General features: G+C 44.3%; 1 pseudogene; it reads left to right on the top strand.

The window, feature by feature from the left end:
• The first annotated feature begins 327 nt into the window (after positions 1-327).
• Positions 328-996, top strand: LOC737915 (jupiter microtubule associated homolog 1-like; annotated as a pseudogene).
• Positions 997-14,489: the final 13,493 nt, after the last annotated feature.

Below are 14,489 nucleotides of genomic sequence, written 5' to 3'. Positions count from 1 at the left end.
GAACAAGGTGGAGGCAATTAGCAAAAATAGAAAATTGGGGAAGTGAAATTTTGGCATTTGTATTTTGATCTCATGCAGAGATAAGTGGAGCTGTGAGTCAACTGGGCACAGGGACTTCGTGTCCAAGGCTTGCCTCACATGGTTGTGCTACAGAAGCTTCCATGCGGGGCATGTATGTGGTCAGCTTCTGATGGTATTGGCTGCCTGACTCACCAGCAAGGGACCTAACTGAATAGCCATGGTGTCCCATATTTAAAAAGCCGTACAGAAGAGATTATGTTTGAAGCCCACTAACCATGCCGTTTTTGACCTAGGATGAGTTATTTACATCTTAGGTAGTAATAAGTATCATTTCGAAATAGCATTTAAAGAGACATAATAAACATATTCCAAATAGCATTTGAAAAGCTAACGTGGGCAGGAGACTCCCCCAGCGGGGGCCAGTCTGTGGGGTATGGAGCCTCCCTGTGCCCCTCGGTCCGACCTTGTCAGCATTCTGCTTCCACGCCAGCCTAACTTGCTCCTCTGCGCCATGACCACCACCACCACCTTCAAGGGTGTCAACCCCAACAGCAGGAATATCTCCCGGGTTTTGCGGCTGCCGGGTGGTGGATCCAATTTTTCATTGGGTTTTGATGAACCAACAGAACAACCTGTGAGAAAGAACAAAATGTCCTCTAATATCTTTGGGACACCTGAAGAAAATCCACCTTCTTGGGCCACATTGGCAGGTGCCAAGTCTAGAGGTGGCGGAGAAGACTTGGAGTCATCTGGACTGCAGGGAAGGAACGCTTCTGAAGCAAACTCTGTAGATTCTTAGATCTGAAGGAAGAAGATGACATTCATGAAAATGTGGACACAGACTTGCAAGGCAGCCTGGGGCCGAGGGAAGAGAAGCCTGCGCCTGCTGCACCTGTGCTGAGCCCTGCGGCCCCGGCCCCAGCACCATCCATAGGAAATCCCCCTGGTGGCAAGTGCAGCCTCATCCTGGGTTAACTCTGCTCTGACCATCCTGAACTTGGTTGTTTTGTTTGTTTCTCCCATGCTTGTGAACTGCACTACTTGAGCCTGACTGTACATCTTTTGAATTTATTTCATTAAAAAGGAAGCACTTTTAAAAAATAAATAAAATAAATAAAAAGACAAAATGTCAACTACATGGTTTCTATGCTATCCCTGTGAAGACCTCTAAAGGTTTTTCTACTTTTCCTCGCTTTAAAAAGCTTTTCCTGTGTCTTTGTTTCTCAATGATTTCAAGATGGTCTTGAAACCACAAAATATGTAACTCGGAGGAAGGATCAGGGTAAAGGGCTGGAGGATTCCATTCGCTGAAGTCTGTCGATGTTACCTATTGATGGAATAATGGCTATGAGGAAAGCTATAAAAGCAGCCCAGATTGAAGGCTATGGGGAACAGTGTTTGTCAGGACATGTCAAAAGATTTTAAAATGTAGATTCCATTCTAAGAATTTATCCTAAGAAAGCAAAGATGGATTACACAAAGGTCTAGCAAGGAGGCTCGCAGCAGCACAGTTCATAATTATAAATGTTGGATGCACCCAGAAGCTCCAGCACTAGGGAATTGGGAAAATAAATGGCAGTACATTCAGACCAGAAAACAATCTGTCAGCATGAAAAATAAATTTGGAGAAACGTCCATATCAGCAAAAGAGAGCTGTTCACAATATATTCTTAAGAGAATCCCTATGTAGAAACCTATGTAGATAACCTGAATTAAAGCAATTAGAGAAACCTAAATGTGAGAACAGAGAGTTTATTCAAAAACATCTAACTCCGTTTCTTTCAGGCACTGTGCTGAGCACCCTAGGGGCTGCAAAGATGAAGAAAATATAGTAGTTGTCCTCAAAAAAGCACATAGTCTCCATGGAAAAGAATGACTAAAATGCCAGGTAGAAAGCAGCTAATGCCATAAATGGTGTGTGTGTGTGTGTGTGTGTGTGTGTGTCTGTGTGACAGAGAGAGAGAGACAGAGACAGAGACAGAGACAGAGAGACAGAGACAGAGAGACAAACAGATTAAGATCAAGGAAGCAGTTTGGGGAAACACTTATACCAGTAAGAACGACTGTGCTGAGAGAAAATGGCTAAGGAGAGGCAGTGTGGCTATGAATGACCCCAGGGAATGGAGCCCCAGTCCCTTCTGGGAAGTTTGGAGGGAAAAGTGAGAACTCAAGAGCAAATCAGGGAAAGCCCAGTCTTCCCTGCTATGTCTAACTTGCCATGGCAAGGTTGGGTGTCTCTGTGGATTGAGGTGCTTTGCCACCACATAATGCCCAAGTTTGGAGTTCCCCAAGCTGGCATCCTAAGCCTCAGAGGAAACACTACTCTTTTTTTTTTTTTGAGATGGAATCTCACTCTGTCACCCAGGCTGGAGTGTGCAGTGGCACAATCTCAGCTCACTGCAACCTCTACCTCCCAGCTCAAGAGATCCTCCTGCCTCAGCCTCCCAAATAGCTGGGATTATAGGCACACATCACCATGCCTGGCTAATTTTTGTATTTTGTAGTAGAGACGGGGTTTCACCATGTTGGCCAGGCTGGTCTCGAACTCCTGACGTCAGGTGATCCGCCCGCCTTGGCCTCCCAAAGTGCTGGGTTTACAGGCGTGAGCCACCACTCCAGGCTGAAACACTACTCTCATGCACCCTGAACAAATCAGAGAAAGCTGATAGTCACCAAGTGTCCTGTGCAGACTTGAACCAACTCTGCATCACCCTGTAGCGACTCCAGAGTAGTTCCAGGGGAATTCACTTTCCCCAGGCCTTTTCAGAACCCCTCCAAAGCCCCAGAATTGATTCAGTCCCCAGAGAGTCTCTGGGCTTTTGACATCTTTATTAAAGGATTGACATACAGAGGCACCCACTTAATGGTAATGATACTTTTCCATCCATCTATCAGTTTATCCTTTCATCCAACAAACACATACTAAGCATCTACATGCCCAACTTAGAGAATATGAATAAGAATAAGAACCAATTTCTACCTTTTTGGTGGGGACAAATGGTTAAACCAGCAAGTACACTAAGGATTACTAGTACCATGAGAGAAGCAGAACTGAAGTGTTATGTGGGAACGAAGGAAGGAAGGAGGAGGAGTCAGGTCGGTAGCTCATGCCTGTAAATTCTAGCACTTTGGGAAGCCAAGAAAGGCAGCTCACTTGAGCTCATGAGTTTGAGACCAGCCTGGCCAACACGGTGAAACCCCATCTCTACTAAAATACAAAAATTAGCCGGGGATGGTGGTGGGCGCCTGTAACCCCAGCTACTTGGGAGGCTGAGGCATGAGAATCACTTGAACCCAGGAGGAGAAGGTTGCAGCGAGCCGAGATCACACCACTGCACTCCAGCATGGATGACACAGAGAGACCCTGTATCAAACAAGAAAAAAAAAAGAAAACATTTCATGGAAGAAGTAATCTTCCAAAGATGGGCAGGTAGAAGACATGGGGATGCTCACTTGAACCCTCTGGGTCTTCCCAAATATAGTTGCCATGACTCAATGTTTAATAGTCATGACTGGAATCTGACCTGACCTACTTGACCTAGGTAAGGAAAAAATTGGAATGTACTGACCTAAGTCCCTGAAGAGCAGGAGCGTGACTGAGACACCTGGAGCCGGGGACTCGGACTCTCTCCGACTCTCTTGTCTCTGCCTCTCTCTGTGGATCGGCTTTCTTCTCCCCTAATCACGGCTTGGTTTTCTCACAGAAGTCAGACGTGGCTGCTACAGCTACAGGCTTATATCTGCCAGCTTTTCCTCAAGAGAAAAACGTTTTCTCCCCGCAGGTTTAGTTTTTGAAATCCCAGGGGAGTGATTGGTGTGTTCTGAGTCATGCATTAGACACATGTCACTGTGGCCAGAACAGGGGCTCCCATGATTAGCTCAGCTTGGCCAGGGGCCTAGCTTTGGATCAAACACTTTGTACAGACAAGTGGGGTCATGTAAAATACAAATTACCCATTTGGTTCACATTGGGTAGCAAGAACAGCTCCCCCAAATAAAGGGAGTGTTATTCCCAGAAAGTAGGAGGAGTACCAGAAACAGAAAACAATAAATATCTACCATATCAGGACACCGCCAAACCATTCCTAGTTTCCAGGTGTCAACAGAATCTTCTGGCCCAGGGTTCACATGACAGTAGCAAAGCTGAAACTACAAGCCTGGCTATGTGAGCCAGCTTCTAACCAGATTCAGGTGGTGCAAGTCCCTTCATGTCTGGTGGGGAGTCACAGCCAGCTGGATCAGCACTGAAGTAGGCCAAAGAACAAAACTGTGGGCAGAAAGGAATGCTGAACTCCTGCCAGGGCAGAGCACCTGGAATGTCCATATCTTCAAGGCTACAGTCAAGGTCATTAACTGTGACTGAGCCTACAGAGGGTGGGCTAGAGGGTTGCAGAGAGAGCTCAAGTTCACAAAAGCAATAAGGGTCTTGCGGGATTTGGATGTAGGGAGAGAGAAGTGTGTTACAAGTGTCAGCAGAAATGACAACTGAAATTGAAGCACAGTTTGAGTGGCAAATATTAACTCCCTATTCCCTATTCTACCCAAACAGATGGAGGCTTTTATTGTGTCCCTTTTTGATGCCATTCCTCATAATTCCTCATTTCCTCTTCCCCACTTTGGGGTTGTAATAGATCACTGATAGCTATCCATCCCCCAACATATTTTACTTGCTTTTCTCATTTACTCTCTGTGTTCCCCACTAGATTGTAACCTCCATGAGAGCAGGGATTTTGCCTGTTCTGTTCATTTCTGAATCCCCCAAAATAATGTCTATCATTGAATAGGCACTTAATAATATCTGTGAAATCAATTTGCTGAGGACTGAATTCCCAAGAAAGAGATACAATCTCCTAAGGGAATTGCTATCTGTGAGGGACAGAATGTCCCCCCACTCTTTATGCCGTCTTCCACAGGTAGGAAGCTGCCCAACAGAACACTCCTGGGCTCCTCTCCACTTCATTTCCCCCAAACTCCAGCCCCGCCATGGGAAGGTGCAGCAATGTACACAATGATGTGTTTAAGACAAAGAATCGGGCCTTCTTCGGTCACCCTCAGGCACAAGCTGCCCACAGGAAGCCACCTCCGCTCTGCTCCTGCCTTCCATGCTCTCCATGCTGAGGGCTATGGTCCGGCACTGCCATGGCTGGGGGCAGAGGAACTTCCATCAAATTCCTGCAGATATAGGTCCTATTCGCAGGATCAGCTGGCTCACTAGCAAAGGTGATATTTCAATCCTACACTTGCCTCTTTTTTGTTGTTGTTGTTTTGAGACAGAAACTCACTCTGTTGCCCAGGCCGGAGTATAGTGGTACAATCTTGGCTCACTCCAACCTCTGCCTCCTGGGTTCAAGTGATCCTCCCACCTCAGCCTCCCTAGTAGCTGGAACTACAGGCATATGCCACCACATTCAGCTAACTTTTGTATTTTTTATAGAGACATGGTTTCACCATGTTGCCCAGGCTGGTCTCGAACTCCTAACCTCAAGTGATCCACCCGCATTGGCCTCCCAAATTGCTGGGATTACAGGCGTGAGCCACCCCACTCAGCCTGAATCAAAACTATTTATCTGTTCCTGCTGAGTTCAAGCACCACCTACTCATGCCGTAATTAGTAAAAATGAGCTTGTTACAAAGTAGCATACAGCACTACCCAAATTACCTTCTGCTGCAGGTCACATTCCCTGGGAAACAGACCCTAAGATGATGAGATTTGCATGTGGAAGGTTTCTACCGGGAGTGGTTAGGAGGATCTTCTCAGAAGCAGGCACCTGTGAGGGAGCTGGGGCAGGACAGACAGGCAGGGAGAGGAGGCGCTGAACTATGATGTAGATGCAGTCTCAGCCAATTATACAGGGAGCTCTGAACTGCCTGGGGCTGCCTTTTATCCTTCTTCCTTCCAGGACCAGCCATTGATGGGGGCTGCCTCCGGAGAGGAGTGTGGCCTTGGCCAAGGGTAATTCCCCTTCCAGGTCCTGAAGGGGCATCTGTGAGGTCACCTCAGAGTGGATTCACACACCATCCTTCCGTTATATGATGCTGGGTATAACAACAACAAAAACATTTTGCCTGTGATATCACCTGTATAATAATAATTTGCCTGTATAATAACAACAAAAACCTTTTGCCTGTGTATTTTGCCTAGGGGAGAGGGGTTGGTAAGGGAATGTTTTGATGTTAGGCCTGTAAAGGGAGAAGTGACAGCAAAGACACCACCCAAGTGAAATCACGTGCACTGGAATTCAGGTTAGGCAAGCAGAATGCCCCTTCCCACTAAACTGGCTCAGTAGGTGCCAATCCCTTGAATCAGTTTCTAGATTCCCCCTCCCTCTCTTTGAAGAAAAGTGGAGAAGGATTAACTGGCTAGTGGGCATTCCTTGCCCCAGAGAAGATTTGGCTGTCTTCACACATAACATCAACTACAATGGCTTCTTTTCTCCAATGCATGTCATAAGAGTAATGATTTTCAGCCAGGCGCAGTGGCTCATGCCTGTAATCCCAGCTCTCTGGGAGGCCGAGGCTGGTGGATCATGAGGTCAAGAGATCAAGACCATCCTGGCCAACAGGGTGAAACCCCGTCTCTAATAAAAATACAAAAATTAACTGGACGTGGTGGCATGTGCCTGTAATCCCAGCTACTCAGGAGGCTGAGGCAGGAGAATCGTTTGAACCAGGGAGTCAGAGGTTGCAGGGAGCCGAGATCGCGCCACTGCACTCCAGCCTGGTGACAGAGCGAGACTCCGTCTCAAAAAAAAAAAAAAAAGAGTAATACTTTTCATTCTGATTTTCCCCTCTCTGTGCCAATGTAAGATGCTATTTTTCAGACCTAATGTGCTCAAAGAACAGGGACTCATGTCTAAGGAGAAAGCTGCTATATATCATGGTACATTTGGAAGAGCAGCACATTGGAGCCAGGCCCCACCGCTCATCTTCACAAATTCTAAAACCTCAAGCAAGTCTCTTAACTCAATGGAGCCTCGGTTACCTGACCTGCCCAGTGAGCTTTAACACACTACCTGCCTCCAAGCAGGAGCAGCTCAAGTTCTACCATTTTTATTGATCATTTCTTCAAGCAATAAATTAACTGCATCCTGCCAAAAATGACTTCCCAGTGGTGAGGATGCATGGATCTCGCTTTCTTTCTCACCCACAAAGTATTTGGCAGTCACCATCAGACCAGAAGTTTCTTTGCTTTCCTTGCAGGCTTTTGAAAGAAGGAAATAATTTCACCCCCAACAAAATGAGACCCTGTAGACAGGTCACTTAGAGACAACTATATACTGGCTGGCTGCCCTGACATTCTCTGGCACAAAATGCATAGTGAGCCTGTTATATATTTGCATCCTTGTGGCTTTTCTGGTGTGTGCATGCCTGGAGCACAATCTATGGCCTCAGTCAGTATATGGGATGTGTATGAGAGAGAGACATCTCAGCTTTTGGTTGGCTCTCTCATCCTTGCCCGGAGTGTGACTCTATGAATCTCTTTGTTTTTTTAGATAGAGTCTCACTCTGTTGCCCATGGTGGAGTGCAGTGCAGTGGCGCAGTCTCGGCTCACTGCAACCTCTGCTTCCCAGGTTCAAGTGATTCTCCTGCCTCAGCCTCCTGAGTAGCTGGGACTACAGGTGTGTGCCATCATGCTCTGCTGGTTTTTGTATTTTTCGTAGAGACAGGATTTCACCATGTTGGCCAGATTGGTCTTGAACTCCTGATGTCAGGTGATCTGCCTGCCTCGGCCCCCCAAAGTGCTGGGATTACAGGCATGAGCCACTGCGCCTGGCGACTGTATGACTCTCTTACCCACAGCTTCGTATCATCTTTGTACCTTTCTGGTTTAAGTTGTCAAAATCAAAGATAATGGGTACACAAGAAGAAAATGAAAAATGTGAATATGTAAAACATTAAAGGCAACATCAACAATATATTAATTTGATGATTTCTTGTGATTTAACCATGTGAAGATATTGGTATAAACAAATCGTGAGCCAAACTTTATTGTGGCTCTATTTTTTCTTCTGATAGTAAAGACTATTGATGTATAATAACCAGATTTACAATATTAAATTTTTAAAAAGACATTTGGATGATTTAGAGGGTTCTCTTAGAAGTGTATTTACAAAACAAAACAAAAGAAAAAAAAACTAAGCCAGAGTAAACCTATCAAAATGTACTATCTGGGAAAAGAAAGAAAAAAACTGAAATTAATTGAACTTATATTTTTTCTGACTTTACGCTTGATACTTTATATTTTATCTTATTTAATCCTTACGTAATCCAGTGTATGTAGGTATTATTATCCCCATAAGAAAGATGAAGCCTATATTAGAGCCTAAATAATTTGTTCATAATCTCCCTATTAAAAAAAGAAGAGCTGACCAGGCGCAGTGGCTCACGACTGTAATCCCAGCACTTTGGGAGGCCAAGGCAGGCAGATCACGAGAACAGGAGATAGAGACCACCCTGGCCAACATGAAGAAACCCTGTCTCTAATAAAAATACAAAAATTAGCTGAGCATGGTGGTGCGTGCCTGTAATCTCAGCTACTTGGGAGGCTGAGGCAGGAGAATCACTTGAACCAGTGAGTCGGAGGTTGCAGTGAGCCAAGATCGGACCACTGCACTCCAGGCTGGCAACAGACTGAGACTGTCTCAATAATACATAAATAAAAAATAAAATAAAATAAAATAAAAACAGAAGAACTGGAATTCAATGTCTTTAAGTTCAATATCCATCTCTTATTAGATTTTGAACAAATGGCCATATGATTATTGTAGTAAAAACAAAGATTATGATATTAACCTCGAAGAATTTGTGACCACAGGTAACCAAACAAATCATCAACTCAAGTAACACTCTAAGACAGTGTTTCCCAGAGTAGCTGATAGAACATCAGTCTTTGTGAATGCTCCATGTTTTAAAAAAATGTTTCTAAGGACAAATATGATTTGGGAAATGCTGCTTTTTATAGCCCCCTCTTGAAGATTCATGATGTTCACCACCTAATTAAAGGCTTGGAGAAAGAGCTCTCTTGCATCCAGTGGCACTAGCATTCCCAGGAGCAATACTTTAGGACACCCTGCTCTAAGGCACTGTCTGGTCAAGTCCAGCTGCAGAAATAAAACAGACAGCTCTGCTGGGGTTTAGAAGAGGGTTTGACAGCACTGTGAGCTCATGGGATGGGGAGAAGTTTTCTGTTGGAACTGAAAGTTTATCTAGGCCTGAGGGCCTAGAGAGGAAGAGGATACGTGAGGCGAAAGGTCTGCTCGTGGCACAGAAGGGTAGCAGCATGGCTGGAGCCAAGGATGATTTGTGGGAGACAGTTGGAGGAAATGAGGTGAGGTGATTGGAGTTGGAGCCTGGATGGCTTGCCATGCAGATCAGAGAAGATGGAATACACCCTATAATAGCTACCAACAATACTGGACAAGGACATGAGGCTCCACAGCTTTATCTCCTGTGCTATCTCACATTATCACAAAAATGGGCCAACCAGAGAGGAGGGAATTGAGGGATTCGAGCTTTGTACCTGGGCTCCCTCCTTCCTGTCTCCCTTGTGTGATGGCTCACACCCATAATTCCAGCACTTTAGGAGGCCAAGGTGGGTGGATCACCTGAGGTCAGGAGTTCAAGACCAGCCTGGCCAACATGATGAAACCCCATCTCTACTAAAAATACAAAAATTAGCCAGGTGTGGTGGTGCACTCCTGTAGTCCCAGCTACTCAGGAGGCTGAGGCATGAGAAACGCTTGAATGCTGGAGGTGGATGTTGCAGTGAGCTGAGATAGAGCCACTGCACTCCACCCTGGGCAACAGAGCGAGACTCCATCTCCAAAAAAAAAAAAAAGCATTTTGTAGGGAGATTAATGTGGTTGTCATGCCAAGGATGGAACCAAATGTGGAGACAGAAAGCAGGAAAAGTGATGAGAACCCTCTGACAGTTACACAGATAGGAAGTAATGAGAGCCCAGAAGCGGCTCTGGGGAAGGAAAGGAAAGAGCAGGTGCATGTGAGAGTTGCAAATAATGATCCACACAATTCAGCAAATGCCCAGAAATGGTGAAACAATCAATGATAATTCACATGCTTTGAAACTGGGAATTCAGACAATGACGTTCCCATGAATGTGAAGAAGTGCTGAAAGTATTATTGATCATTAACAGTTGCTGAGGTCTTACTATTGTCAGCACCGTTCTAACCACTTACATTAATCACTTATTTAAAATTCCCAAACCCATACATGAGAACTTTTATTACTTCCATTTTCTAGATGAAGAAACCAAGGCACAAAGGAATGGGTTACTTTCCCAGGGTTACAAATTTAACAAATACCAAAAGTGAGAAGGGATGGATCCAGTTCAGAGAGAAGGAAAAAAGAGACGATGGGTTTGATCTTCGACTCTTTGGCTTAATGCAATGACAGGTGATCCAAATGGCCACGTAGTGTAGAGAGAGACCTCACAAAACAGGTAGAAACTGAGGACTAGGCAGACAATGGTCTGGTTTGCTAGGGACTGTGGGTTTCAGTCCTGAGAGCCCTGCACTGGGAAATCCCGCAGTCCCAGGAAAATTGGGACAGTTGGTCATCCTAGGCAAGTGAGAACGTAGACTGTAAATCTTTTGCACAGAAACTAGAGCATCAGCCAGGGAGCACGTTGGTTCTTCCAAGATGGGTAGGAAGGAGGGTGGAAACTGTCCCTTGGGAAACTCCCACAACCAGGAAGCCGGCTGAGGAAAGCAGCACTCATGGCTGCAGAAAGAGTCTCCAGACCATGCAGTGCCTAAATCCAGGATAGAAAAGAGTCTCAGGAAGAACTGGTGTCAGCAAGATGTCAAATGCTGCAGAGGTCAGAGGAAAAAAACACAAAAAAGAAGCCATTTACCATTGGCCACGGCAAGAACATTCTAGGACTTCAAGAGTAAAAGATTGGTAAATAACACATTATCTAATAATCTCATTTAATTAGTATTTCATTATCTATTCACTATAGTGCTGTGGACATCAGCATTTTACAGACGAGGAAACTGGGATTCAGAGAGCTGAATGAGCGGGAGGCTCTCCTCCACTGTCTGTTGTGGCAGAGCTGGGAACCACGAGGATGAGGAGAGTGGACGCAGGCAGGGGAATGCCTGCTAAGGGTATGAAGTCAAGGGAAGGAAGCCAGAATAGAGAAAAAGAGGGAAAAGGCCAAGGGGAAGAGGCATTAGTTGAGACAGAAAGGGCTTCCAAGAGGTGCAGGAAGGCTGTGAGGTAGGAGGAAATTGGTTGGTTTGCCCTAATGAGACAAATGGGCAGCTCTTCATCTCAGACTGGACAAAAATGAAGGCTAATCAGAGGGAAAGAACACCCCTGAGGGAGGACAAGGTAAAGGTGGGAACTTATTCTGGTTGGCCTCAATCTAATTGTCAAAGGAGGAGGTGATATGGTTTGGCTGTGTTCCCACCCAAATCTTATCTTGAATTGTAGCTCCCATAATTTCCACATGTTGTGGGAGGGACCTGGTGGGAGACACATGAATCATGGGGGCGGTTTCCCCCATACTGTTCTCATGGTAGTGAATAAGTCTCACGAGATCTGATGGTTTTATAAGGGGAAACCTCTTTCACTTGGCTCTCATTCTTTCTTGCTGCCACCATGTAAGACGTGCCTTTCGCTTTCCACCATGATTGTGAGGCCTCCCTAACCACGTGGAACTGTGAGTCCATTAAACCTCTTTTTCTTTATAAATTACCCAGTCTCAGGTATGTCTTTATCAGCAGTGTGAAAATGGACTAATACAAGAGGTGAAATAGTCCCCTGGGATGTCAGCGAATAGGGCAGCAGGCGGCTCCAGAAGTCAGGAATACCTTCTGTGAGACACAGCAAGAGTAACACAGACATTGCCCCTCTGAAGATGAACAGCAGGAACTCCCCTCACTAGCAATGCTCCTCAGGCCAGCTTGGGTGGAATGAATGATGGAACCTGCTTTTCCAAACTTCCAGAAAAGGAAAAGAAGTCTGGGGATATATGAATCACCCCAAGAGGTGACCCTAGGCTCCTAAAGCACCCTGAGCCTGCCTGTACCGCTCACTTACACTCCGAATTGGTATCCCTGGCTAGCCTGATAACTAATCTGTGTCCCCACTATGTGATAAACTCCTGGAGGAAGGGACTTTGTCTTAGTTGACCTGGTAGCCATAATGTGTTGTGCTGTGTCTGCAACATGGTAATTACGCAATAAATGTCTGATATAGAGAAAAGGTTAAGATGGTGAGGTGAGCTGACCATGAAGTCAAGATTGGATAAAGAATCTGAGATGACCAGGAGGAGATTCATGAGCTGGATGAAAGGAGAGGGTTCATGGTGCTGAGGAAGTTAAAACTGTGCTGGAACCAGCTCACATCAGCTCACAAGAGTCAATTTTGCACATTTCTTCCTAACTCTATGTCAGTGAAATCACACTGGTAGCTTAAAATCAGCAATGGTGGGAATATTTACATCATGGGAATCGACAAATGCTACATATCAGAGCTTCTTTTTTCTGAAGAGGTGGTTGATAAGTTACCAACACACCATTGAATAACACCCAGATTTCATACAGGTAGGACAGCAGAAGTGATGATTCAGACGTTGTGTACAATGAAAGAGACTGTTGCATAAGACAATAGCTCCAGGTTTCCTCTGCAGAGGCCATACTTCCCAAAAAAGGCACCCAGAGCCAAAGCACATGCCTCCTTCATTTTTAAGAGCAAGGAGTTCCTGTTTTACTGTCAGAAGCATTCTGGTTTTACTGTCTTTTCCGCTTCTGTTTATTATTATGACAACTGGAATATATACAGATGAGGAATAAAAGCAGGCAATATAAAGATGAATTGGTTTAGGATCACCTTTAATTCTCTGAGAAATTGGTTTTGGCCTTAACTTTTGCAAGGGAAGAAAAACGAGAGAATAATGTTCTGCTCTAAAGAATGTGCATATCCACAGATCAGAGGAAAAAGAGACGACTGCTTATCTCCTGTTGTCCCAGTAGAGCATGAGATAAAGTATTAATACTTTAAGAGAAACATCTGATCCCTGTCTGTGTTTAAGTGCTGTAACCTGTTGGCAGGAACAGTTGAAGACTATCTACACTTCTTTCCCCAAAATGGACAATACTCCAAGGTTTTTGCCCCACAGCCCACCTCACTCAATATAACTCTATCTCAGTCATGCACACTAGCATGGACTCAGAATTCAAAAGAAATTAAAGCAGATCTAGAAAAAGTCAACATGTGGAAAATGCAGAGTTTAATGAAAATTCGCAACCTTTCCCAGGGACCACCTTCTGTCTGATAAATGAAGCCTATTCCTTTAGTGAGTGTAAGCTTTACATTGCCGAGGCCAACGGCATTTTGTGGGAAGTTATAGGAGTTTTATGCTTATAGATTTTTTGTGTTGGGATATCCAACAACAACAACAAAAAATGTTTGTGTTGGGATTTTTTGGTGTTGTGTTATACTCTGTGTTGGGACAGCAGCATACTGAGGAATGCAGGTCCAGGGGTTCAACCATGTGTTTGCGTCAGGCCTGGCTGTTGTGATTTTCCACTAAAGTTGTTCTGTACACATATTTCATATGCAGATAATTTTGGGTGAAAAAATAAAAGCTCCATTCAACAAAAGAATGTTTATGCTCAAGAGTGTAAAAGAGAAATTATTAATCAAGAAGTATACAATATCAAAACAAGGCAACTTGGTGCATTAATCAAAGAAAAAGTTTGAGTATGACAAATAGTTCAACTTCTAATATTTCTTAAAATCTACACAGCAATTTCAATTTAAAATGAACATTCTAATGCCATGTATGGTGGCTCACGCCTATAATCTCAGCACTTAGGGAGGCCAAGGCAAGAGGATTGCTTGAGCACGGGGGTTCAAGACCAACCAGGGCAACATAGTGAGACTATCTCTAGAAAAAATAAAAAATTAGCCAGGCATGGTGGTGCCCACCTGCAGTCCCAGCTAGTTGGAAGGCTGAGGTGGGAGGATGGCTTAAATCCAGGAGGTCAACCATGCAGTTAGCTGTGATCATACCACTGTACTCCAGTCTGGATGACACAGCAAGACCCTGTTTCAATAAAACATAAAATAAACAAAATAAAATAGACATTCTGAAATTTTTCCTTCCACTAATTTAATTCATTTTTAAACACACAGTAAAAATTTCCCAGGAGAATATGGAATGGGATAAAATAATTATATCAGATTTAAATTTAGCGCTTTAAAGAAAACCATTGTCTAGCATTAATCCATGACATTTGAAGTTTAAAATCTAACATTTCTTTACTGAACTTCTGTAATTTGATGCCTCAGCAATTTGCAGTATGCATAGAATGTATTATAATGCTAGAATAGTACAACCAAGTTTGAACTTAAAGTATCTAATTTAGTCATTCATATTCTCTACTAAGGTGTTTAAATGTTCAATGAGCCCTTAGAGAAAATAATGAATAAGTT

Source organism: Pan troglodytes, chromosome 13 (assembly GCF_028858775.2).
Source record: "Pan troglodytes isolate AG18354 chromosome 13, NHGRI_mPanTro3-v2.0_pri, whole genome shotgun sequence".
In the NCBI taxonomy this organism is placed as follows: Eukaryota; Metazoa; Chordata; class Mammalia; order Primates; family Hominidae; genus Pan; species Pan troglodytes.
This window is presented reverse-complemented; position numbering and strand designations above follow the sequence as displayed.